At 41.6% G+C, this 23565-nt stretch overlaps 1 long non-coding RNA gene across 1 annotated transcript in view; it reads left to right on the top strand.

Annotated features, from left to right (window-relative positions):
• The first annotated feature begins 2845 nt into the window (after positions 1–2845).
• Positions 2846–23565, top strand: part of LOC135973910 (uncharacterized) — a 60685-nt gene continuing 39965 nt past the window's right edge. The window contains exons 1-2 of the long non-coding RNA XR_010590970.1: positions 2846–5511; positions 6476–6905. This is a non-coding gene — a long non-coding RNA (uncharacterized LOC135973910). The remainder of the gene's footprint in view (positions 5512–6475; positions 6906–23565) is intronic.

The following is a 23565-nucleotide window of genomic DNA, read 5'->3' as shown; positions in this document are numbered from 1 at the left end:
TTCCAGTCACAGCCAAACTCCCCTCACACCTCCCCCCTGAGTTATTTTATGTGGCAGCTAAGCTCCCTGCTCGCTGCTCCCCAATGTTTGGGGCCGGGTCTCTCCCCCGGCCCCGCCTGCCGCCCCCACGCACCTCCCCCGAGTGTCCCCCGGCCTCATCTCTGCACCCCCTCCTAACCCCAAACTCCATCCCAAAGCCTGCACCCCCACCACCTGCCCCAGCTCGGAGCCTGCACCCAGCACCCAAACTCCATCCCAGAGCCTGCACCCCAGATCCCTACCCCCACCAAAACTCCCTCCCAGAGCCTTAGGCAGGTGGGAGTGGAGTTTGGGGGGGGCAGGTTCTGAGCACCACCAAAATTTCTACAAACCTGCCACCCCTGGAAGAGGCAGAGCAGTGGTGGAGTGGTGGTGCAGCCCAGTGCAGTGGGGGGGCTTTAGCAAGTAAATCTAACTAAGTGCATGTTTTGTCCTTTGAGTGAGGTGCATTACTGATTGTATATATTTTATTAAAACCACTTGGAAATGACTTGTTGTAGGAGCAGCAGTGATCTGTATGCTCTGTATAATGCTTAGCACTTTCCAGGAGGGAGGGGGGAAGAGACGGGGCAGGGGCGGGACCTCAGGGAAGGGGTGGAGTGAGGGTGGAGCTGGGGCCAGCAAGGGGGGCTGTCAGTGATGCGACCCTCAGGCCAATGCACTAGTCCTCGTGGCTCTTGTGGTCATTTGAGTTTGAGACCCCTGGTCTAGGGGGAGTGAGAAGAAGCACAATCTAGTGGTTAAAATGCAGGAGAGGGAGTTGAGATTTGGATTCCAGTCTAGCATCATTGTGTGACACTGGCAAATAGCTTAATCTGTCTGTGCCTTTGTTGCCCGTTCTGTAGAATAATGATAAAAGCAAAGGGGGACCCCAAAACCTTTCACTGTCTGTACCTGAGATGGGTGTTGAACCATCAGTATTTGCAAAGTGATTTGAGAGTCTTTCATGGAAGGTGCTATAGAAGTGCAAAATATCATTAGTATTTATTCATTACCTACTATTGAACACACATTCACAGCATACTTACAAGACAGCTCAATCAACTGTCATCCCCTTTGATATGTAAAATCCACGGGAATGAAAACCTCTCTGAAATGTGTGATTCTGGAGATCAAATATTTATATAAACTTTTAAGGTGGTGGTGTTCTATCATTGCTAAGCTATCAATGGAATGTTGTACTCCACTATAAACTTAAACTTAGTGGAGCCAAAACTTTGATTATGAATCAAAAAGTCATTTTACATGGATATGGCTTTTCACTTGCAGCATACTTGGTTTTCTTATTTAAAAACAAAAATTACTTCAAAACAAACATGGTCCCTGTACCGGTGAAGCATTGTAGTAAAGCATGGCTGACCCAATATTTTTATTTTTATACTGGTATATTTTTCCATAGTGGTTTTTTTCCCTTCCCTCACCTCTCTGTCGGCTTTTAATCATGTTTAAATGAGGGGGAAATAGAGTATTTATTCTCGTTTGAACTAGCTTTATTTTGTTTGTAATTTGAATGGGCAGACATCTTGGGATTTGCTTGTTGCACATCAGCTTTGTTACTGATACCTGTCAACATATATATTTATTTTTTACACTATTACCAGGCAGAAAGTTGCTTTTATGAAGAGTTGATGCCAGTTATTCATCCCTAGCACTCACCTATTGGGAGTTTTCTGCAGAATTGGATTCAAAGTTTGGGGAGGAGAGTGAATGTCCAGACAAATTAAGTTTTATTTATTTTAAAGCCTGCATATATAATAATAATAATAATAATAATAATGTATACAACTGTTTCTTGTTACTTCTGTCTTTACCAGTTTGATAATGTAACTTCTTCCACAATTACATTATCAGGGAGCTTGTTGCTGTCATCAGCAAATTCACGAGTGCAGCTGACTTATTTAGCCATGATGGTTCTGATTCAGGAACGCCCCGAAGTATGTGCTTAATTTTAAGCATGTGCTTAAGCCCAGTTGATTTCAGTAGCACTTTAGTGTATATTTAAACACATGCTTAAGTGCTGTTCTGATTAGGTTGCTTTCTTGACCGGTGGCCCAATTCCCTATAATGTAGTTCAATTCTGCCAGTCTGTTTTACAGTATCAACAATGTTGTGAACAGTTGCTTTTATTTATGTTCTGGGTTGCTTTGTGTTTACTGAAAAGAGAATGGGAGAAAACTCTAGTTTGATGAAAACAATTTCTATGAATAAAGAGGGTAGTCAGTATTGATTGGCATACTCCTGCTATTGAGAGAGCCAATTTGGGATTATTGCTCTGTTACAGCTGTATCACTTCATGATTATAAAAATCTCTCAAACCCTGATAAACAAGAGGAAAAAAAATAGACGCCATGAAATGGTGTGGTTTGGGCTGTTTGGCAAGGAGATCGCTGTTTCAACAGATGCTGTTTTTCCACAGAAGCTTTTTTCTTTCTTTTTTTTTTTTTACCTCTGTTTAGCCTTTTTTCCCATTTCTCCAGGGAGCTGACCCCCTACCCTTTGTCTTACTCTTTACAGGGATTTTTTATATAGGAACTGCATGTCTTTATAAGAGTTACTGATACTGAATTCTGAACAAAAGAAAGCAAAATTCAATAGTGTTTTCCTGTTAGCATTTCTGACAGCCATATAAAAGGCTTGTCCTTCACCCTTATGAAATTGGGATGTCTCACTATTCTCTAGAGAGATTTCTAGGTACATTTTCCCCCAGAAAAGCTGATAGGATAAAAGGTTAACAATAAATAATCATCTGCACAGGAAGCAGAAATGTACTTTTGTCAAAAGAATCTACAGACTCTTTAACCCCCACATTTCCTAAATCTGCACAAACACTTTTCCCCCTCGTCAGTAACATTATGCTGCTTTTTTGTGAGATGGGCACAAAGCCCATCTAAAATATGCAGATCCTTAAGTGGAACTACAAATGGAAGGCAAATTGGTCGTCATCACCAATTCAATGCCCATTTTTCCCATCTGTGGAGAGCTCTTCCAGAATTTTTCATATGGTCCTATGCACTGTAATAACAAATGAAATCAGGTAATGAATCACTCACGTTTCACTGCGTCTCCAAATGACTTAGATCTGTGTAAACTACCTAGGAATATTCTGTAATTCTGTTGCTGTAGTAGAAAGCCTCAGAACCAGAGACAGGACTTAATGAGCATGTAGCTTCCTCTTTAGCTTGTGTAATGTTTGTGTGTACCAGACTCTCCTTTGTCACACACTCCTGTAGATGTTTTTTTCTGAAATCTAGCTTGCAAAAAATAGCCTTTGTCTATACGGTGTTCAAAAGAGAATCCCAGTGCTTTCATTTTAATAAGGTGTCTGTACAGAAAGTAATAGGCAGCATTTTAGGAAAGGATATGGCAAAATTCTTACTAGCTTCAAAACCAGTTGTATGTTATAGTAGCACTTAACACATGTTACAGTGTGGAATCGTCCATTGTAAGGTGTGTGTATTCCATAGAGTGGCCTTACACACAAGTTCAAGAAAATAATTTGGAATGCCCAATATACAGTCAGTGCAGACTAGGAGGAAATTAAAGAGGGTTAATGAACCTGATCAAGTATGTTTTCACTTGGAAATACATCTGTAATTGTGTCCTAAGATTAGAACTACAGGGAGAGGTGCTGTGCATCATGCTAATGAAAGAGTTTTGCACATACTGCACATTGTCCCAGAGAATTACATATGTGGGTCTCTAGTTACACAGTGAGATGTTAATTATGGGTGGGGAGGCACCTAACCTAGCTGAAATGCAGAACCAGACCAGAAGGCGACAGCATACTGCTGCTGACAAAGAGAGAGGTATGTTTTTTTCAACTCGTTTAACTGTTAGATTGCATTTGTGGTCAGGCCTTAGCTACTACCTATGTTTTCCATAGATTTACTCTAGCTAGGCTTCAGTCTGCTGTGTTATTTTATGATTTTTCTCTTTATTTTTAATCCCATGCCAAGGTGTCTGGAACTGTGTGGGATAGACTGTCTGCAGAAAAGCATTGCTGGCTGCTCTCAAAAGAAGACAATCATTTGTCTTTGGCATTAAGGGAGGTCTAAGCAGTGCAATGGGCTGCTGTCAAATGCCAGCGTAAGCCCTGCCCCTAAAAGGAACTGCAAGGAGGCTGACAATGGCATGGAGAGAACCAATAATACTAGATAATACTTAGTCCTGCCATGAAGTGGCTCTCAACCTTTCCAGACAACTGTGCCCCTTTCAGGAGTCTGATTTGTCTTGTGTGCCCCTAAGTTTCACCTCACTTAAAAACTACTTGCTCACAAAATCAGACATAAAAGTACAAAAGCATCACAGCCACACTATTACTGAAAAATTGCTGACTTTCTCATTTTTACCATATAATTATAAAATAAATCAATTGGAAAATAAATATGGTGCTTACATTTCAGTGTATAGTTTATAAAGCAGTATAAACAAGTCACTGTCTGTATGAAATTTTAGTTTGTACTGATTTCACTAGTGTTTTTTATGTAGCCTGAACTAGGCAAATATCTAGATGAGTTGATGTACCCCTGGTTGAGACCCATTGGACTAGATGACCTCTGGAAGTCCCTTCCAGGCCTACAATATTATTATTCTATGATTCCATGAATGAAGCCTAAGGAGCACTTAGCATGGTCCCACAGTTGCATGGGAATTTCTGTGAGTGTAAAATACTATTCTTTTAAAGGTTAGATCTAAAGACGAAGTACTGCTTGGTCAAATTGCTGCTTTGTTCTTCCCAGATTTTAGTCCATCTTTGCTCAAGAGAGGAAAAAATCATTTGACAACGGGGCAAAAATGTGCAGCTTGAAATGGGTCTTTGGGTTGCAGTATCCTTAATGAATGGAAATTAATTAGACTGGGGAGATCACTATATATAAAGCAGTAAGTCAGAGAACTTTACAATATAGTGAAATAGACTGGATGATTCAAAGATGAAAAGACAAGATCAGTCATCTAGGGATGGGGACAGGGACTATGATATTTGATCAAAAATAACAGTAGTTTGCAGGGTATGAATACTGATGTAATAGATTAATGGGTTCTGGCTGCCTCTGCTGTGTTTGCTTGATTGTTTTTTTTTTCATGATCCTTAAGATGAGGTGGTTTAGAACAGCCACCTAACGCCAAGGGCTGATTTTTGGTTCATTGATATAGAGAGATATATCCAGAACCAACTCAGAATGTAATACTGTAGCAGGCTATGAGCATATTACTAAGCACACTGTTTAGCTAATTCTCTGTCTTTCGTCTCTTGTCACAGCAGCACTTACCTTTAGGAGGTCAGGTGACTGACTCTTCAGAAGAAAAAGTCAGTATTGCTTCATGGATTGACTAACAGAAGGAGCTGCATACATGACAGCTGAAGATGCACTTTCCCTGGGGACTAAGTGCAGTATGTTCATGACAAGTGCAGCTATTGCTGGTTGGGGGCTTGAAAGCTGATCTTGTTTCTGAACCCAAGACTTCTCATTGGTAATGCTGCTGTCATGCAATATGGATCTCTTAGGTTATTTTAAATTAACCTTTATATATTAAAACAACATCCAGTCAATTCCTATCATACTCAAATGTTATGAGCGTGGAGTCCAGTGAGTAATGTAACTGTGGCTGCTGAAAAAGGGGTAGGTCTGAAATATTTGGCTGTAAAAATCCAGTGAAAAAATAATGTTGCACTTGTTTGGTGCTTTTATTCTGAGGATCCTGTGTATTAACTACTTCGGTAAATTATGTAATAGGGATGACTTAGTCCCTTCCTTACTTTTGGGTGAAATGTACACTGTTTAAGAGTGCAAAAATAATGCTACACAGGTTTGAAATAGAGAAGGTTATTGTACTCAGTTGAAACTGTATGGTGGAATTTAGGAGGCAGAACATAATTATCTGGACTCAGAGAATCTCTTCCATGGGTGGATATCTTCATATCGATGTGAAAGGAAACTGCCTGACCTGCATGTCTACTCCCACGCCTCTAGGTTTCACAGAAGCCCCTCCACTGGAACTCTTTGGGGTTATGGTTCCAGTTAACGTGATGGGAAGGGGCAGAGCAAGGGGCAGGAGGCTCTCTGAAGTGCCATCTCCTGCAGAGCAATCCAACTTCTGCAGGGACGTTTAAAACAGCTCACAGCTGTATCAAAATAACTCTGTGGGCAAGCCCCTCTGCGCAGACCCAGGCAATGACACCATGGCTCCTGTTGGACCATGCTGCTGGAGGTTGGGAGCCAGTGGGACCTAAAGAACAATAGCTGTCCATGTAAAAGACTCCTGGCAGCTACATGGATCTGCGAAAGGGGTCCCACCCCATGGATCCACAGATTCTGTGAGGTTGGGAGTCCTCACCTCTCCAAGTCCAGACCCTTCTTCCTGGAGGGACTGATGTGTAGGAAACTCCATGAAGGGAACTTCCTAATTTTCCTGTCCCTCTGGTCCTTGTTTGCAGGTGTCTCATGAGAGTAGCCTGGACCCCTGAACGAACTCATAATAGAATATTGCTATGTTCCATGAAGACCATTCTGTTTTCTGGGACAGTGAAGACCAGGCCTATAGAAGAGGAGAACTGCAATAACTGCACAGCTGTATGAACATTCCCTGCTAGCTGTCAGTTGCACTTGAAGTCTGCATACCACAATCCAAGCCAAAGAGAAAGTGCTCTAGTTGCATTTGGCAGAGGGGAACTGAGGAACTATAGAGATGAGAGAATTGACAGCTACCAAAATGATGGAGTGGACTTAGCTTTTCCTCTAAAGCCTGCAGGTGACAGACTCTGCTGGCCAAAGCAAAACAACAGTATGTATCCAGTCATAACTGACTGAAGAACTTGAAAACAGCTGCATCTTTCAAACATGGTATAAAGATCATGTCGTTTTCAGGTAGGTTCGCTTATTATTGTTCTATAAACAGATTTATTATTCATTATTTGCAGTATTTGGACTTTGATGAGGTTGTTGTCATATTACATGTGGTTTACTTTTAGAGAGAAAGATTGGGTAATCGGTAATATTCCACTGTTTAACACAGCAAAGTGCAATTGCTTTAGGCTGGGATTTTAAAAAAAGCCTAAGGGAGTTAGATGCCAAAAACCCATTGACATTCAGTGGGAGTTGGGCACTGACCTTAATCTGCACCGGGGGTGGGAGTGTGGGGGGAGGGGGAGAAGGGCCACAAGCAGAAACTCAGGTTTACTTTCCCAGTCTATTTTTATCAATTGTTAGTTAATTATAGCACTTATTTGCATTTACCCATGTGATTGAGCATGACATTAACATTAGCATGAGATATAAGTGTCCGTGTGTTCCTTCCCTTGCGTTGCGGAAGACATCCTTTTTTCCATCACAATTCCTTCCAGCAGTTGATTACATGGAAGTGTAGTCTGCATGCAGTTTAGCTGTCAACTTTTGGTACCTATCGAGTGACTTCTAGGGCCAGCGCCTCAGCTAACATAAACTGATGTTTATGAGACTTCAGTGAAGCATGCTGATTTACACCAGATGAGGATCTGGCCCTTAATACGTTAAACTTTTTTTGTGCTCAACTTATGAGCACACAAGTAACCTGTGACTTAGCTAGCTATGCCATTTCTCTCTCTAGATAAAACCTATCCTATTGGAGAGTAGAAATATTTTCGGCATAGTTTATGATAACTCCTATAAACAGCAAACCAGTTGTGCATGAAGGAAGGGTGGTTTCAAAGTTGCCAATTTTCTTAATTTTATCAGACATCTTGCAATATTTGGTGTTTTTCTTGATGTCCCATCCCAGCTGGAGTCATGTGATTTCATGTTTAAAGAGGACATTTCCAGCCCTCAACATTGCAAAGAGAAGCTTGAAGACAAGAGCCAAGTGTTCTAAAGGGGCAAAACCCAGAGGGCATGTAAAAGGACCCCCATGTATATTTTTTATCTCCTTATTTTTGGGGCCCAATATGATTTTTTCTTAACACTTGTAGTTGGCAGTACTGGAGTTTGTGGTATAATGTCTTATTGCGACTTTATTACATTTTATTTTTTTTAAATGTATACTCTCTAGAATAGCCATGTTTAACAAATCCAAAATGCATGCTGCAAAATCCTTATCTGACATTTAAAATGAAAAGCTTGTGCCATTTTTAGGAAGCATTGTTTATAGCCCTCATGTGCTTATTTTCTACTGTACAGACACTTCTTTCTCCAGGTTTAAGCCGTTATTTGGATTTGAATGATCTGAAACTAAAGGGCTAGAGCAGGGGTCGGCAATGTTCGGCACGCGGCTCGTGAGGGTAAGCACCCTGGCGGGCCGGGCCAGTTTTATTTACCTGCTGACGCGGCAGGTTTGGCCGATCGCAGCCCCCACTGGGGGCGGCGAGAAGCGGCGCAGGCGAGCGATGTGCTGGCCGTGGCTTCTTGCCGCCCCCGTTGGCCCGGGACGGCGAACCGCGGCCAGTGGGGGCCGCGATCGGCCGAACCTGCCGCGTCAGCAGGTAAATAAAACTGGCCCGGCCCGCCAGGGTCATTACCCTGGCGAGCCGCGTGCCGAACGTTGCCAATCCCTGGGCTAGAGGCTAGTAGTAGTTCATCAGCTAAAATAATGACAGAGAAGAAAATATTGGTCTTGATTCACCTCTCACACTGGTTTTACACTGAATTTACTCCTGATTTACACCAGTGCAAGTGACAGGAGGATCAGAACTATTGGCTTTAACTTTTGTCCTTCATTGGTGCTTTATGATAAAGACTTTTTCAAAGTTTTTTTCCAATACCCCTCCAAAAAAGAAACAAAAACAAACAAACCCCCCAACCCAAACAATTGTTTGTGTTGTGCTTGTGGTTTCATGTGGAAATATCAGATCTTCACTTCCTTGACTTTGCTGGAGGACTTTGGCCAGGTGTTTGGGGGACCTGAGAAGGGATATCCCATGATACTAGCAATTGTAATGCGGCTCTCCTGCCCTTTGCTGATTTTTATGAGTCAGCATTCCTTCGTCACTCAGAGAGACAGACACTTAAGATTATAGCCCCGTGTGATGACATTATCCAGGAGGCAAAGTCTGACCACAAAGGGGAAGGAAGTGATGACTTGGTATGTTTAGGGTGACCAGATGTCCCGTTTTTAAAGGGACAGTCCTGTTTATTGCGACTTTTTCCTATATAGGCACCTATTACCCCCCCATCCTCTGTCCCGTTTTTTCACAGTTGCTATCTGGTAACCCTAGATATGTTTGATATTTCAAATATTTTAAAATCATGTCAAAATATTCTAAAAATATTTCAGTGCATCAGTATTCATCATAAATGAGCAATAAAAGGACAAAATCCCAACTTTTTCTTTTCATTTCACCTTTTTCTCTTTTTAGTAATAAAGCTTTGTGGAGGCCGCATTAATCATAACACAAAAGAGGGACAGTTGTGTAAACAGGCAAACTTTAGTTTAGAAAGTTTTGGGACTAGAAGTAAGCATATTGGAAGAAATTACGGATCACACAGAAGGGGTAAGAAGAATTTGGTCTTGATATAAACAGCTCAAAGGACTTTTGGCAATTACAAATGGCATTTTGGAGTGGCTGATGGAGCATGCTGAAGAGGGTTTGTGGGATAATAACTTCTATTCTTGATCATAACGGAGGAGAATCCTGTAGCTTTTGAGAATGTGCCAAAAGAGAGAACGTTCTTCAATGACTTCTGAGCTACATTAGAGGAGTTCTGCATTATTGTCCATTTTAAACTATCACTTGAAGTTAGTGGGGAAGTGAGGGGAGTCAGATATGTTCTGTCCCTTTGTTCTGTGGGTGGAAAAAGTCAGCTGCCTCTTGATTTTTTTTTTAAAAGAAATCTATCGCATATCTTATATATTCTCAGTGTTTCAGGACAAAGGTGGGGGATTTCCCTGCTACTGATGGATTTCCTCCTACTCTTTAGATGCTGCCAAACCATCCCTCCCAGTGGTGACTTTTATCTCTCGCTCATGATAGCTCCCAAGAGCATGTGTTTTGCCTTTGGGTTGTACCAGAATGCACAAAATAAAGGAGGATGCCCCAGAAATGCCTTTTGCTGCCAAAATGGCTGTATCCTTCTCCCTAGCCTTTGCAAATTTCTCTTTGAATACTGAATACTTTTGTGTGTGTGTATTATTTTTAAAGAGCGAAATGCATACTTGTGGGAAGTAAAATGAATGACTTGTGGATTTTACAGTAAAGATTCCAAGAGCGGAGAGGGTTTTTTATACGCTGCCTATTCACGGTTATATTATAATATCCCATCAGAAATTACTGCTGCTTTAAGCAGCATGGCTCCTCAAGGTACCATATTGTCTAAGGGACTCTTCCAAGATGTGCTGGTTTGGTAGCACTGTATCCCCTCCCCCTGTTCTTCAAGGAAGCCAAACGCCCTACTCCCAAACAAAATTAATCCACAACTGTGAGTTTCCACTCATAACATTTTCTGCTTCCTCCAAAAGAATGACTTTTGTAGGATAGATTACAGCCTCCTGGTAGGTAAACTCAAAGATACTCAGAGGTGGCATATTTGAAGAAAAAGTCTCTCACCTCATGACATGAACTTTACTAGTGAGATAATATATTAATCTGTAATGGAATGACCCGATTTTGGAAACTCTGTGGGCTGTGCTGTCAGGAGGGAATGAAATAAGTGAGGAGAATGTGTGCAAAGCAGAAAAAAGCACCTGGTGCCTGAGGGAAAAATGACTTTATGGTCTGAATGTGTTGTTACAATGGTTTATATACATACATGCAAAGAGTTAGCAATAAGTATAACTCTTGGTTTTAATTCTAAAGCTTGGGCATGTGGGAAGGTGGGAGGAGTTGGTAATAGTAGACAGAAGGGCAAGGGTAGCTATGCTTTTAATAATGTATATTCGGCTCTGACAGCATCCCAATGCAAGAGGACCAGAGGCTCCCTGGTATCAGGTAGTGAGTTATTATATTTTATTATTCTTATAAATGGAGATATCCTATCTCCTAGAACTGGAAGGGACCTTGAAAGGTCATAGAGTCCAGCCCCCTGCCTTCACTAGCAGGACCAAAAGTTTTAGCTTTTTCCAATTAATTTATGTTATAAACAGCATCTGATATGTGCCATGTAAGGTATCATTGGAAAACTAATAACACACTGATGGTTAATATTCTTGCATGGTGCATGTATAGTAAACGCTCAAAGGACTACAAATAAGAAGGAATTATGGAACTAAAATGTGTTTACCAGACAAGTCTGGGAAGAGGATAAACAGGTCTCTCCCAGACAAAGGACAGGCTGAAGCCTCTAGCCAAGTGTCATCAGAGTCAATTAGCAATCACATGTCAAGTGGCCATTCATTTGCATGCCAGAGGGCAAGGACAGATCAATTTGCATTTTATCAAACAACAGCGAGAGAAGAAACCAGCATGGAACTTCCTTCACCATGAGACTCCATGTCTCCTTCTGCACAACTTCAATGAACTTTACTTTGGGGGTAACCCTCAGCGGAATCCATTTCAGATGTTCACTGGACTATAAAAGGGAAAGACAAAGAACCCCAAATTATCGGTTACCTATGATGACAAAGGAACTGAGCACTTTGAACTTTGTGGGAGATCCTGACCAGAGAGATGATCAGCCATATTGCTGGAAGGTAACGTGGTAAAAATCTTACCCTGAACCAAGACTGTGGTTTTGTTATGTCTTAGTCTCTAGAATGCATTTTTCACTTTGATTTGCTTGTAGTCATTTCTGGCTCTATCATTTATACCTGAACTCTCTCAAAATCCTATCTACTCTGGTTAATGAACTCATTTTACTTCTAATCCAAACCAACCCAGGGTTGTGTTTTGAATTGAAATGGTAACTCCAGTTAAAGTGATAAGCTGTGCATTTTGTTTCTTTAGAGGAGGAAATGAACCTTATTATTCCTCTGAATGGCCCAGAAAAGAGCTGGGGGCGCTGAAAGCAGAAACCATGTATTTGATTGTTGTTACTACTTCATAGCAGGGGGTGCTGCTGCACCCTCAGCACCCCTAGTTCCAGCACCCCTGTTGCAGAGCACACGGTTTGGGAAAATTCAGGAGTGGGGGGCATTGGGGACATCTCGCCCAGTGTAACCAAAAAGCTGGTGGATACCAGTGTGTGGCAAGCAGGCTGCTGGAATCGTGGTTACTAGTGCGAGGTTGCTTATCACATGGACACTCAGTGCATGCTCGTCTGCTGGCTGGGGCATCTAGACAAGGGAGCTACAGCAGCAGAGCAATTTAAAGCACCCAGGGTTACATGACAGGCAGTGACACAACCCTCACTAGTCTGGATTGTACCCCAGAACGTGACATTGGTCTGGCTGAACCAGCATTTCCACACAGCTTGCTATTTTAACTGAGGCTTACACTTTAAGCCCTGAGGAAACAGCCCACTGAGGAGCCTTGGAGCTGTAAGAGAAGGGAAGTCCTAGAAAAAGAGAAGCAAAGGCAATATAACCTAATCATGATGGAGCAACATGGACAGATTCCACAGACACCAGGTATTCCCTCCCACAAGGAATATCCAACTGGGAGAAGCTAAACCCTGCACACGGAGACTGTACTGAGGAATATTTCACTACTTTTGAAAGGCTGTGCGAATTGCATAAAATTCCAGAAGACAAGAAAGTCCCCACACTGATTGGAAAGCTGTCTGGTAAAGCACTGAATGTGTTTAATGAAAAGCCAATTGAACAGGCTTTGAACTAAGGGTTTTAATGCAAAGGTTTTAAATTACCCTTGAAGTATATAGAATGAAATTTAGAGGTCTCAATATGCATGAGAGAATGAGTCATAGAGAATATGTATACAAATTCTGTGAAGACAAAATGGGCCAAGGCAAAGGTGGCAGAGAGTTACAATCAGTTGCTTGATTTTTGTGCACAAGAGCAATTCCTGAGAATATGTTCTGAAGAAATCAGACAAACTATGTGGGATTAAACCCCTGGGTTTGATCCAAAATGCTATGGCTCTTGCTGATGCATATGTGCAAGCTAAAGCATGCAGTGACTGCAAGCCCCAGAGGGCAGGGCAGCAGACCAGTGTTACGGAAGAGCCCCATTTTGTCCTTGGGAAGGAAGAGAACAATTGGGAGTCCCCATATTCTCCTCCCTAGAATAGATCCTCCCTGTGGAATCTTCCTTGCAGGAGAACAATCCAAGAAGGTGTTTCATCTGTTTCCCCGAACACCTGAGGAATAATTACCCTAAAATTAAAGAAGCTGAGCCCACACCCCGTCCAGCCCAACTAAATGCAGCTGACCTTAACCTAGGATCCCAAAGGTTTGGGGGGAGGGATAGCTCAGTGGTTTGAGCATTGGCCTGCTAAACCCAGGGTTGTGAGTTCAATCCTTGAGGGGGCCACTTACAGATCTGGGGCAAAATTAGTACTTGGTCCTGCTAGTGAAAGCAGGGGGCTGGACTTGATGACCTTTTGGGGTCCCTTCCAGTTCTAGGAGATAGGATATTATTATTAAAAAAGAGTTACCTGTAGGTCATAGAATTAATTTTGTGATGACTGATCCATGGGGGGTAGACAAGGCATTTGTTAAAGCTGCCAAGGTACATGGCAAAGAATGTGTGGATGGAGATTACTCTGATCAGGGGAGGCACAGTTAAACAGTCAGACATGATCCCTGGCGAGAAAGCAGAACCTAGCATTGGGACTATATGAAATCACTGTAGCTTTGGCTAAAGTACATGTAGAATGGGAAGATCTGGAGGGAACTTTGAAAGTTGGTGTGCTGGATAGTATTCCCTAGTTTGGCTTTGTCCTATGCAGTAAATGTAGTAACTCGCAGGAAAATGGACTGTTGTTCTGTGATCTCAGGAGAGAATTGTACAGACAAAATGCCGTTGGGGGTGGACGGGATTGCCCCAGCTCAGCAAGAGAAAGCAATGAGCTTTCAGGTGTGGGAGGGGCCAAGTTCAGCTCCTTCATAGCAGAGGAGGGTAGCAAGCATACCAAACTAGAGGGGAAGGAGTCTTCCCCGGTAACTGCAGAAGCTGTTCAGGTTGTCCGCTGCCAAGGTTTTGCAAATGAACGGAGAGCAGACCCCACACTCGAAAGCATCCTTGGGAACGTCCTTGAAGGAACCACAGGAAAGGAAATAGGGAAAGGTTTTTTGAAGAGGAAGGAAAGCTGCACAGAGAAGCACCCTGGGGAAGTATGAAAGCCCTGGGTGACCTCACAAACAGCTAGTTGTGCCTGCCCAGCACAGTGGGGAGTTAATGTTGCTAGCCCACAAGTGCCCTTTTGCTGGTCACTTGGGAGCACAAGGAACCTATGATAGGTTAAAGGAGAATTTGTTCTGGCCAGGGATACAGAATAATGTGAGAATCGTGCACATCTTGTGACTTATTGTCAGAAGAGGAAAAGACCCGCAGGACCCCAAAAAGTCCCTCTACCCCTCTTGCCTGTGAGATGAGAGGCATTTTATAGGGTAGCAATGGGCATTGTGGGCCTTATGCCTGGTCCTACCCAAATGGGAAAAGTATATCTTGGTGGTAGTAGATTTTGCCACTAGATACCTTGAAGCAGTTGCTCGAAGTAACATAGAAGCTGATTCTGTAGCCAAAGCCCTTTTCCCTATTTTTAGTAGCGTGAGTTTCCCTAAAAAGATTTTATCTGATCGTGGGTCAAATTTCATGTCTCAGCTATTCGGTGAGTTATGGAAGTTGTGTGCGGTGAACAAGTAAAAGCTGCTCTGTATCACACAGAGACAAATGGTCTGGTGGAGAGGTTTAATGGGCCACTAAAATCAATGCTGAGGATGTCTGCCAACAGGTGGGGACCTGGATTGGGATGAAATGTTACCCTAGCTATTGGCTTATAAGGAAGTGCCCCCAAGAATCTACAGGGTTTGCGCATTTGATCTTTTGTACAGAAGGAAAATGAGAGGACCCCTGGATCTTATCAGAGACTTCTGGGAAAGGGCCACTGAGGCAGAAAGGAAGCCTGTGACTGAATATGTACAAAGGTTCAGGCAAGAGTTAAAGGACATGATAGAGGTGGTTCAGACTAACCTCAGGGACAGTCAGGCATGGTATGATCAACATACTGATAAATACTCTTTGGAAGTAGGGGAATTGGTATTGATACTTATCCCTGCAAAAAAATACAAAATGCAAAGCTCATGGGAGGGACCTTTTGAAATGATGGAAGAGGTGACAATATACATATAGTTCAAAAGGCCTCACAGTTATGCTGCCCCACAGCTTTTACATACAAACAGGCTTAAAGCATACCATAGAGAAGCAATGATAAACATGATTTGTTGTGTTGAAGGGGAAACTGAGATATCCCACCTCATAGATTTGATGGCTGAATGCCAAGATGACTTGTCACTTGAAGGCATTAAGAGATGCAAAGTATTAACACAGACTGAAAAGAAAAAGATTCTGTGTCTACTGAAGAGCCACAGACAAGTTTTCTCCAGCAATGCTAGGAAGACCTATGTGATCACCCATAAAACTGGCACAGGAGGTCTTCAGCCTGCACCCAGCTAGGCTTATTGGACCACTGGCACAGTGCAAGAGCAAATCTGTATCGCAATACTGAGCATGCTGACCTTGAGGGTAATTAAAGACTGTGATAGCTCTTGGACATCACCCATTGTATTGGTCCCAAAGAAAGATGACAGTAAGATTTTGTGTGGAGTGCAGAAAACTCAATGCTATCAGTGTGCCGGATGTTTATACTATGTTCAGAGTTGATGACATGCTGGATATCTTGAGCAAAGGTAAATATCTTGGCATGTTTGACCTTGTGAAAGGTTACTGGTGGATTCCTTTGGACCCTGATGCACAGAAAAATTCTGCTTTTATTGCTGTTATGGATTAATTCAAAATGTTACATTTGGGTTAATTAATGCAGGAACCACTTTTCAGAGGCTGGTCAACGAGGCGTTAAACAGATTGCAGGACTTTGTATAATGGCCTTTGTCAGTGATATAGCCACGTTTAGCAGCTTTTGATCTCATCCCAAGAAAGGCTTGGCGATTGTGCTGGTTACATTGCCTATCCTTCTCTTTTTCTATGGCTTCTTTCTCTTGTAGAGCCAATGCTCATGAGTGTCTGTGTGATAAGCAACCCTGGACTAGCAACTCTGATTCCAGCAGCCTGCTTGTTACACTCCAGCCACACTCTGGTATCCACCAGCTTTTTGGTTACACCGGGCAAGATGGCTCCAATGCCCCTCACTCCTGAACTTTCCCCAAACTGAGTGCTCTGCAGTGTCCTTTCTTGGGCCATTCAGAGGAATAATAAAGTTCATTTGCTCCTCTAAAGAGAGAAAATGCACAGTTTAACAATCACTTCAATTCAAACAAAGCACTGGGTTCGTTTAGATTAAATGTAAAATGAGTTCATTAACCAGAGTAGTGCAGGTATAAAGGATCGAGTCACAAATGGTTACAAGCAAATAAGAGTGAAAAATGCTTTCTAGAGACTGAGATATAACAAACTACAGTCTTGGTTCAAGATAAGATTTTTACCACACTACCTTCCAGCAAGATGGCTGACCACCCCTTTTCTCAGGATCTCCCACAAAGTCCAAAGTGCTCAGTTCCTTTGTCATTTTAGGTGAATGATAACTTGGGGTTCTTCGTCCCTCTCTTTTATAGCCCCGTGAACCTTTGAGATGGATTCTTCTGAAGGTTCCCTCCCAAAGTAAAGTTAATTCAAGCTGTATAGAAGGAGACATGGAGTCTCATGATGAAGGAAATTCCCCGACTGTTTGATAAAATGCAAATCGATCTGTCCTTGCCCTCTCTGATGCAAATGAATGGCCACTTGACATTTGACTCTGACACCTGGCTGAAGGCATTGGCCTGTTCTTTTTCTGGGAGAGACCTGTGTACCCACTTCTCAGACTTGTCTGGTCAATACATTCTAATACCATATTTCCTTCATATTTGTATGGTCCTGTGGGTGTTTACCAAACGTACACAATGCAAGAATATTAATGATCGGTGTGTTGTTAGTTTTCCAATGATACCTTACATGACACACATCAGATGCAGTTGATGACATAAATGAATTGGGGTGCCCTGACCTGGTCCAACCAGCTGAAACTCGCTACCAGATACTAATGAGCTTGTTGCCCTCTTGCAATTGGATGCTGTTAGGGTCACAGTATATAAACAAGATTATAATATAAGTTACTAATTCTTTTTCTGAAGGAAGGATGTTTAGAGAAGTGAGAAAATCCTTCCCCACAGCTGTAGGATACATTTAAATCTCCCAGCGGAAGCAATGATCTATATTCATGTAAATGTGTTTTGATGTCCTCTTCAAAGTTTAAATGAAACACCCACATCCAGGAAGCTAGTCAGCTTAAGCAGAAACACAATTGTAATTCTTTATAAAACACTCTGTCTTTGCTTTCACTTCAGTAGCACCAAGTTTTGGCAATTTGTTTGTTTAGCTTTCTTGTCTTGGTCTCAGATAATTTCAAATGTATCATTTCCAAGGGGTATAGAAAATCTCCTGGATAGACAAACCAATTTTATAAAGCTTTCTTTTTAAACATTCAGTTTTAATCTGTGAATGAGTGAATTAATAAACTAGCTGGATCACTCGTGTTTCAGATGATCAGTGTATCTCCTGCTATATACTGACCGTTTTTCCTTTTCAATAAAAAAATCTAACTTTTTCTCCTTTATAGAAAGGAGCTATAGAATTTATGGGGATTAAGCCAATAGGGATCTATAGAAATCACTTTTTTAAAAAACACACCACCAATATATAAAAAAACACCTTATGAGCCTATTTCATAATAGTGTACATAATAGTGTACAGTGTAAATACATGTAGCTGTGTTGAAGTCTCTAGAGTTAACATATAGTTAACATTGTAGCACATTTTAGTCAATGGAGCTATGCTAAATTGTGCCAGCTGAGGACCTGACCTGAATTTTATAGACCGTTTTATACTTTCTGTAGGTTTGAGTTTTTTTTAACCAGTCTATATAATTTTATTGCTGGGACATACATTTCTATAAAATTCTACAGTAAGATTCAAATAATGTATAGACCGGTTATTCTCCATTAAGCCCCATAGAACTGTTCCATACGCATCCCAACATTCACAGATGAAATTACAGCTTCTACTTAACATTGTCTTTGGGATGTTTTAACAAAAGTAAATATAATGTTAACTACATGTGAACTGCTGGGAAAACAAAACCCTCATAACTTCAAAGAATTGCCCGAGAACACTTTCCTTCTTTACAACGTTTTGTATTAAGGGATGTGGTGCAATTAATCTGTAAAGGTTGTGTAATTTTGAGTTCACATTTTTACCTTTTTTTAAAAAAAACTACATACATTAAAAATGTGTTTCTCTGCATCAGGGGCCACATCCTGTGATGTGCTAAGGATGTCCTGTGGCAGACCTCAGGGTCTGATCCAGCTCCTCGGGAAATCTCCGATTGACTTCTCATTGACTTGAGTGGGAGTTGGATTGGGCCCTTGCTGAGCAAGCTTTTTGATGAGTGAAGCTCGGAATGAAATGTACAGCACTCTACTGTATTACGTTAGACTAAATGCTGCCTCTATGGATTTTGACTAATGCTCAGCACAGTTTTTACATTTAAGTCTGCTTGATTATTTTCCCTTGGAGCAGACAAGTATATGGTATGATCTCATCCTATTGTCAGGGTAATGTGTCTTTGGGGACTCTGACCTTGTTCACATTACAATGACATCATCTTTTCTACAGACTGTAAATCACAACCGTTGACTCCTTGCTTTACTAATAAAACCTGCAGAGATACAGCCTGCAGCTACAACGTGCTTGTTTGAAATTGTTAGACGGCCATGCAATTTATTTATTTTTAACTACTTGAGGCAACATTTTTAAGACGCTAGTAATGAGGGAGGTGTGCAATCTCATTTAACATTCCGATCTTATTCTTGCTGAGTTCTAACATGGATTTTTTTTTATTCTATGATCTAAATAGATTTATCAGCACAGTCTGAAACATAAGAACCAAGAGAAAAAGTATTTTCCATTCGGATTCACCTTTTACATTTCCATCCTAGCAAAGTACTCAAAATGTATCCATTTACCTTCTGCAACTTGCAGTACCCTGCATTCATAGAAAAAGCAGGCTTCCATGTGAACTAAAAAATGGATTTACAACAAAACACAACACAATTTTCTCATTTAAAATAACTTATCTTCAGTTGGGTTTCTTGAAAATGGTTCATTTAAGATCTCTGTAATGATGTATATCCACTTCCTTCCTACACACCTCCACGTTGTACTCCAGAACATTTAATGTGGCTCAGACTTCTGTAAACCTCAAGTGAGCAGTTGAGGATGAATGATTTTTGAGAGCCCTAAGAATTGAGTTTTGTGTACAGCCAATTACTGGATCGGAACAAGAAAATACTTCCCTTATGGCTCCTTTTCTTTGTTTATTTTAAATTGTGCTTGTATTTTGCCATTTGGAGCTGCCCTTGTAATATTATATTAGATGCTGTAAGATCGAGGGCCCAAAATAATCCCTGGTGTAATTTCATTTAAATCAACCAAGTTAACAGATTTACACTAGAGATTAAATTGGCCTCTGGAATATTACCTGAAATCATACTGTCATGGAGTCCTGGTAGAGCTCCCCCTCTGACTGGACACTTCCCAGGCTGTTGTCTTTGGAGCCCCTCTCATCCTTTGAGCCCATACAACTTCAGCATCTGAACAGAGCCCCAGGCACGATCTCAGGCTGCAGAGCCTCTGTCTAGCACCCCCTCCTGAGAGCTGGGACCCCACGATCCAACTCTCTAGCCCCCTACTGCTGACACCTCAGGCTGTCCCCACAGCTTAAACACACCCTTTCCCAGAACACCGGCCATGTAGGCACTCCAGGTTTACAGTTTAACTCTTAAGGGCCTCCAATAGTGAAAGCCAATGGACAGACTTTGCACATGATTCTAAACACTATTACTCTTCACTGAGATAGCATGAAGAATACACAGATCTATACAGAGTAACAGACATACATGTGTTTCCCTGCCTCAGGTTCCTCACTATTCTGGAGAGTTCTTTGGGCTTGGGCATGGATGTCCTGGATCCTTCCCCCACATGGTGGTTTTTCAGAATTATGGAGCCTTTCTAGGTCAACTAGCTTTCTCTGACCTTGTCTGGTCACAAGACCCCCTGCTACAAAAGCATGCCCCTCTCTTCCTCTCTCCTGCCCAAAGCTTCCTGTCTTGCTCTGTGAGTCCCTCAAGTTTATATGTCCCCCTACCAACACCTGGTTTCTTTGTTCTGCTGCTGGGGATTTTTCACTCTCCACTTCACCAGGCCCCTGCAGAGCAACTTGGTTGAACTGGTTTCCTTATTTAGGCAACCTTCTTAGTATACCAATTATTCAGTCAGAGCACAGTCATTTAGGTTAACGACACTCTATTGTCCTGTCCCTAGTCTGTGGTAGGCACCTGCTACAGCCTCTGTCAGCAAATGGTGGATTCCCCAGAGAAGCATTCCCTGATGTAACAATTTCATAAAAACAGCTTTGCAACACCAACCAGAATTCATAAATTGTACGTAGACAGATTCCCCAAATCGCGCCTCACATGTATTGGGATTAAACAGTAAATGCTTAAAGTGGCAATGTCAATTTAGAAATGTCTGTGTAGTTGTCTGTTTACTGACCTACGTAAATGGGTCTCATTAGCATAGTATCTGAGCGTCTCGTGCTTATGTCAGAAAATGTTTTTCCTACTATTGTTACAACAACTGAGACTACTATAACTGAAAGAGATTAGAGGAAACAAACTTTTTTTCTCTTCCGTTTTCAAGTCACTTTGTGCACTTTATGTATAGTCAGTTTCACTGCTTCCTCTGAATATTCAGTCAGTTCCTGTTTTGTTTGTATGGGTTTTTCACATGTCACAAGGAAGAGAAAAGCATTTTAAAAAATAGGAAAATGAGATTGCAAGCCGCTATAACTTGACAGAGAGACTCAGGAGCAGGTGTACAGTTTATAACTACTTTTAACTGTTTTTTAACTAGATTTCAGGCTGACTTCTATCCCTTTAAGTTTATTAACATGATCTAGTTCCTGTTCAAAATGAAGGGAAAATGGGCGAAAATTAAATATATACTGTAAGTGGATGCCTGTATGTACGCTGATGGTGTAATTGTGGACTCGCCCAGTGCGCTTTAATGTTACTGCGTGAAGTGTGGAAGTTCCCATCTCTGGGGCTGGTGTGCATTGGCTATGTGGTATTAAAGAATTGTGATGCCTTACTATGGAAATTAGGGGGGCGGGGAAGCCCTCACCTTGGCTCACGTTTGGCCTGGCTGCCCACCCCTGTCATGATGAAGGGGTGCCAGGCCAAACCTGAGTGGCACTGCAAGACCGTGCACCAGGTCACAATGCACTCACTGAAATTTGGCTTGGTCACCCCTCTGTTGTGGGGGGCAGGGCAGCCAGGTCAAACCTGAGTGGCGTTGCAACCACATGTGCCAGTTTGCAATGCTACCCACCCAGATCCGGTGGCCAAGGGACCCCTGAGATGACGACCCTGTGTAAGTGCATCAAGTGCACATTGGCTAATCTGGGCCTATGCACTGGTAGTTCTGGGTACACGTGAACTCACAACACCAGATTTTGGTTAAAAGTGATCACAGTTGCCCAGTTCTTCCTGGTTTTCACCCCCAAGCCATAAATCAGTTTCAAGTTTGGTGATTTCATGAACCTTTTGATAAACCTGGTTTGAGTTTGAAGATGTAATGAAACCTGAAACCAAATGAGATTTCTTTTCCCATCTTGTCCTTTCTCCCCTTTCTGCTTGTCCTTTTTTTCCTCTTCCCTCATTTCAGCCACTGCTCCATCATTCCATTGAGGATCTTAAGAACAGTTGTAGAGAATAAATCAAAGAAAAGTAACTTCACTTTTTCTTTTCTTTTTTTTTGGCTATGTGTCTGTGTGCACTGAATTGATCTGTTAACTTATTCTGCAATACCCCAAAACCAGAACTACACCTAGATCTGCAACCATTGTTATTCACTATTCACTTTGCATCATTTTCAGTGCCCACTCCCTTGCTTAAAACGGCTTCATCTGGTATTTGATATATTAAACATTATTTTCATATTCTTAAGGAAATAACAGTAGGTACCCCTCCCCCCAAAATTAGTATAAAGCAAACTGAGTGAGATTTTCCTAATGAATGCAGACAGTTTCATTCAAAACTGTATTCCCCTTTCCCCCAGGTCAGATAAAAGGCTCTGTGCCATTTTTATTTGTTCTACTTGTGCATCCAGGGGTAAAGCTAAAGATGAAGGCTTTTTAGAACACCACATTTGCAGGAAAATGGGAGAATGCTCTGGAAAAATAACCAAACCAAAAATAACCAAATATGGCTACCTATTCTCTCTCCAGCTAGTTTTACTTTTAATCTTTAGCATTTCTCAAGGGGGTTATATGCAAGTTAACATGTCAAATTTCTTATATAATAAAGAAGAGACAAAAGAAATAGATAAAAGAAAACAGTAAATTGTGAGATCAGGAAATGTCTTTGTGTCCTTATCCCAAGTTTGAACACAGAGATTTAAATAAGAAAGAAACTGGGCTGGAGCCCATTTTAAGCACAGAGTTAATACGCAGACTGCATCATCTTCCTTGCTTAAGTACTGTACTGTTTTTCTCTTTGCCATACAACAGCTACCATATGTGCTGAGCTTCAGCTAGACAACTACTAAATTACAAACACTCTTTAGACTGTGAATTGAATAGAAAAGGATGTCAGTTATTGCTTTCCTCCTGTGGCCACACCACAAGTGCACCTGCAGTAAGAAACTGGCATTCATCCTCTGAAAAGCACCACATGCTTCTATTGTTAGCCAGAGCAGAATTCTAACCTTGACTTTGTTTACCCAACTCCTAGCACAGTTAGAAGATTATGAAGATAAGAGCCTCACTCTTATGCATATGAGTTTACTCAGTCTTGTGTTTCAGCACTCATCCACAGTTTTTTGTGTTTTCACTGAAGGAAGCAAAAATAGGGGTAGGAAGATTGCAATCTGTGGTGTCCTTCAGTCAAAGAGAGCTCTTTTCCTTGTGTACGTTTACCATTTAGAAATGAATATGAAGCTTGTTATCAAATCATAACGGCTTTCACTGAAAGTTCTGAATTGTGATCCGTTAAGATCACCTATAGGATTATCTGATTTCAAATTTGAGTGCCAGAACAAAAGGATGTTGTTTCTAGCCTGTGCAGAGATAGTCCGGAATTTGACCATTTCTTTATCCCCCAAGGCAGGTTTGAACTAGAAACCACACTGAAGTGTGCAAAGAGGATTTAAGTAGGAAAAAATTGATGATGTCTGGAAGCAGTGAACTGGGCAATCCATTAAATGAGACAGCTGTTAGGCTAGCAGAGGTTCCTTGTCTCCCAGCATGTAATGTGACAGCTGAGCTAGGGATCAGACTGCAAGCTAGCCTGCAGCTGCTGCTGTCAAAGGCCTACCAGCCGTTGTATTCTAGGAAGATTGGTGAAATATTCTCCATCATCTGTTATGTCAATTAACTATTTCTTTCCTAGA

The sequence above is a fragment of the Chrysemys picta genome, chromosome 10 (genome assembly GCF_011386835.1).
Source record: "Chrysemys picta bellii isolate R12L10 chromosome 10, ASM1138683v2, whole genome shotgun sequence".
Lineage (NCBI taxonomy): Eukaryota > Metazoa > Chordata > Testudines > Emydidae > Chrysemys > Chrysemys picta.
The sequence above is the reverse complement of the archived record's forward strand: the minus strand, read 5'-3'. Positions and strand labels throughout refer to the sequence as shown.